Genomic DNA, 4,418 nt, shown 5'->3' with positions numbered 1-4,418 from the left:
TAGCTTGGCTTTACTGCACACAGGTGAGCAGACCCAAGTTTGGTGCAGTAACACTTCCAGTACATGTTCATTGGTTCATCTGAAACTATAGTCACAATCTGTACTGGTAACATTAAGTAGACTAACATACACAAAATAGAAATTTAAGGGATGAGATGAAGTAAATAGTTTTAATAGTTTTAAAAAGTTATTTCTTTTCACATAGTCGTAAAAAGTCTTTTATTCTCTCTCTCTCACACACATAGGCCTAGTTAGCTGATAATATTTTTCATTAAAAGTGGTGGGATTAAATATGCTTCATTATTTTGAAAACCTTGGTTTAACACCTCATGATAGAGCAAGGCAAAGGTCTACTTATAAATCCAACTTATGTTGATACCTGCATTTAATGACTACCAAAGTTAAGAAGAAAAAAACAAACCTCACAAAGATCCTTGGGTCCAAATAGAAGAAGAAGATCATCCACCAGCCTTATTAAACCCTGATGCTGAGTTCTCAATTCCACCCACCAGATATGCAAAGGTTTTTTACTGGAAATCATTTGCTAGAAATCCATCTCCCCAATTCGTTCTTGTAAACTAACTGCTGCATTTTAACAAATGGATCCAAAGTCTAGTGTAAGTTTTAATTTGGAAGAATTTTAAACAGAATGAAAAATTCTAACCTTCAAAATGCTCAGACAGGAGAATTTTTGTTTTTTTTTACTTTTTAAAACTGGTTTACATTTTCATCATGACATTTTGAAACTTCTACATGCATGTGATTTATCAAGAAACAAATGGCTTTACAGATAATTTTGGGAACATTACAGATGTCTGTCATTTTAGAAACCTACTGTGCTAGAGGATAACGGTCTCTTTTTTTTTGTCAGAATTATACTTCAGTTTAATTAAAGACAATTTATTTCTTATTAGTTATCTATTTTATACATATTAGCGTATATATGTCAATCCCAATCTCCCAATTCATCACACCACCACCACCACCCTGCCACTTTCCCCCCTTGGTGTCCATATGTTTGTTCTCTACATCTGTGTCTCTATTTCTGCCCTGCAAACCGGTTCATCTGTACCATTTTTCTAGGTTCCACATATATGTGTTAATATATGATATTTGTTTTTCTCTTTCTGACTTACTTCACTCTGTATGACCGTCTCTAGACCCATCCACATCTCTAAAAATGACCAATTTCAATCGTTTTTATGGCTGAGTAATATTCCATTGTATATATGTACCACATCTTCTTTATCCAATCATCTGTCGATGGGCATTTAGGTTGCTCCCATGACCTGGCTATTGTAAATACTGCTGCAATGAACACTGGGGTACATGTGTCTTTTTGAATTATGGTTTTCTCTGGGTATATGCCCAGTAGTGGGATTGCTGGGTCATATGGTAATTCTATTTTTAGTTTTTTTAGGAACCTCCATACTGTTCTCCATATTGGCTGTATCAATTTACATTCCCACCAACTGTGCAAGAGGGTTCCCTTTTCTCCACACCCTCTCCAGCATTTGCTGTTTGTAGATTTTCTGATGATGCCCATTCTAACAGGAGTGAGGTGATACCTCATTGTAGTTTTGACTTGCATTTCTCTAATAATTAGTGATGTTGAGTGCTTTTCATGTGCTTTTTGGCCATCTGTATGTCTTCTTTGGAGAAATGTCTATTTAGGTCTTCTGCCCATTTTTTTTTTTTTTTCACTGCCACCAACAGCACTGTGCAGTTTTATTAACCATTTAAATACAGTAGCATCTGTTAAGATCGGGACAGAATTGGGATTTAAAAGTGAACAGATATTCAGCATCTAACAGTTTGAAAGAAGCCACTACATACTCTTTTCACAAACATGTTTTCACAGAGCCAATACAGTACCAGCCATTAACCCAGCACACCAAGTGTACTGAAGTAGAAAAGATGCAACAAGAAAAATAGCTACATTAGAAAGACTTCAACACTTTAGAAAAAGAGTAAAACACTTTTAGTTTCTCCCCTTTAGCCCCTAAAACAACATCATACAGTCTGGATCTACCTATACAGTCCTACATCAGCTTCTAGAATATTTGCCAGGAGGGCAAAAATAAAATGACACTGGCCAGTACAGTCTTTGGATATTTAGGAAGGGGAGGGGGAGAAAGTCAGTTCTCAGAACAAATTAGTCAGCTTCAGTCTCATCAGCAGGATCTTTGGATTCTTTGTTCTTCCGCACTTCTTCAATGTGCCTGTCCTTCTCTCGCAAACGCTCCAGTTTGGCAGCCATTTGCGCCTCTCGGTTCTCTTTGTTGGCTTCCATTTTGTGGGTCAGCTTCTCTTCTGCCATTTTACTGAAGTTGTTGTTCTCCTCTATCGCTTTTTGAAGCACTTCCTTCTCATGCTCTCGTTTCTCAGCAAGCTGCTTCAAAACCTCAGCTTCATGGGACTTGCGTCTTTCTTCTGCAGCTTCTAGTTTCTTCTGAATTTCCTCTAGGGAAAGATCCTTCTTCTTTGGAGGGGAAAGGGGGAATTCTGGGACAGATTCTTTTGATCGAGGGTTGAGAATCAGCTCAAAAGCCTGGCCTGAGGTACGCTTCTCCAGTTCCTTCACCTGGATATCAGAAGAAGCCATGGTGAACAGAAAACAAGAGACTGGCAGTGTATTCTACACAATCCACTAGCAAGGAAAACCCCCGCCATCGGCTCGCCACCTCTTTCCTTCACTTCCTGCCGCCACCCAAGTGGTCCGCGCCCCCCACCGCGAGGACTGGAGCGCTCTCATGGGGTGTCAGCCTCTCGGGTGCTGCTCCCTGGGGGCGCCGCCCTGCCCCTTCAGACAATGGGGACCCCAGCGGGGCTGCGCCTGCAGGAGGAAGGTGGGGGCCAAACGAGGGTCTACGCCCCCTATTGTCTCCTCGACGACATCCCAGAGCTAACGCAACGAGCTCGCCCATTCTGCCCATTTTTTGATTGGGTTGTTTGTTTTCTTAATATTCAGCTGCATGAGCTGTTTATATATTTTGGAGATTAATCCTTTGTCTGTTGATTCATTTGCAAATATTTTCTCCCATTCTGAGGGTGGTCTTTTTGTCTTGTTTATGTTTTCCTTTGCTTTGCAAAAGGTTTTAAGTTTCATTAGGTCCCATTGGAAATAAAAACCCAGTTTTTATTTCCGTTACTCTAGGAGGTGAGATCTTGCTGTGATTTATGTCAAAGAGCGTTCTTCCTATGTTTTCCTCTCAGAGTTTTATAGTGTCCAGTCTTACATTTAGGTCTCTAATCCATTTTGAGGTTATTTTTGTGTATGGTGTTAGGGAGTGTCCTAATTTCATTCTTTTACATGTAGCTGTCCAGTTTTCCCAGCACCACTTATTGAAGAGGCTGTCTTTTCTCCATTGTATATCCTTGCCTCCTTTGTCATAGATTAGGTGACCATAGGTGCGTGGGTTTATCTCTGAGCTTTCTATCCTGTTCCATTGATCAATATTTCTGTTTTTGTGCCAGTACCATATATTCTTGATTACTGTAGCTTTGTAGTATAGTCTGAAGTCAGGGAGTCTGATTCCTCCAGCTCTGTTTTTCTTTCCCAAGACTGCTTTGGCTATTTGGGGTCTTTTGTGTCCCCGCACAAATTTTAAGATATTTTGTTCTAATTCTGTAAAAAAATGCCACTGGTAATTTGATAGGGATTGCATTGAATTTGTAGATTGCTTTGGGTAGTATAGTCATTTTCACAATATTGATTCTTCCAATCCAAGAACATGGTATATCTCTCCATCTGTTTGTGTCATCTTTGATTTCTTTCATCAGTGTCATATAGTTTTCTGAGTACAGGTCTTTTACCTCCTTAGGTAGGTTTATTCCTAGGTATTTTATTCTTTTTACTGCAATGGTGAATGGGATTGTTTCCTTAATTTCTCTTTCTGATCTTTTGTTGTTAGTGTATAGGAATGCAAGAGATTTCTGTGCATTCATTTTGTATCCTGCAACTTTACCAAATTCATTGATTAGCTCTAGTAGTTTTCTGGTGGCATCTTTAGGATTCTCTATGTATAGCATCCTGTCATCTGCAAACAGTGACAGTTTTACTTCTTCTTTTCCAATTTGTATTCCTTTTATTTCTTTTTCTTCTCTGATTGCCATGGCTAGGACTTCCAAAACTATGTTGAATAATAGGGGCAAGAGTGGGCAACCTTGTCTTGTTCCAGATCTTAGAAGAAATGCTTTCAGTTTTTCACCATTGAGAATGATGTTTGCTGTGGGTTTGTCATATATGGCCTTTATTATGTTGAGGTAGGTTCCCTCTATGCCCACTTTCTGGAGAGTCTTTATCATAAATGGGTGTTGAATTTTGTCAAAAGCTTTTTCTTCATCTATTGAGATGATCATATGGTTTTTATTCTTCAGTTTGTTAATATGGTGTATCACATTGATTGATTTGTGTA

At 38.9% G+C, this 4,418-nt stretch overlaps 1 pseudogene across 1 annotated transcript; it reads right to left on the bottom strand.

The window, feature by feature from the left end:
* Nucleotides 1-1,669: 1,669 nt before the first annotated feature.
* Nucleotides 1,670-2,681, bottom strand: LOC309627676 (stathmin pseudogene; annotated as a pseudogene). Its single transcript has one exon. The product of its transcript is annotated as a stathmin pseudogene (transcript).
* Between the last annotated feature and the right edge of the window lie 1,737 nt (nucleotides 2,682-4,418).

The sequence above is a fragment of the Balaenoptera borealis genome (genome assembly GCF_965194805.1).
Source record: "Balaenoptera borealis genome assembly, chromosome: 4".
In the NCBI taxonomy this organism is placed as follows: Eukaryota; Metazoa; Chordata; class Mammalia; order Artiodactyla; family Balaenopteridae; genus Balaenoptera; species Balaenoptera borealis.
The sequence above is the reverse complement of the archived record's forward strand: the minus strand, read 5'-3'. Positions and strand labels throughout refer to the sequence as shown.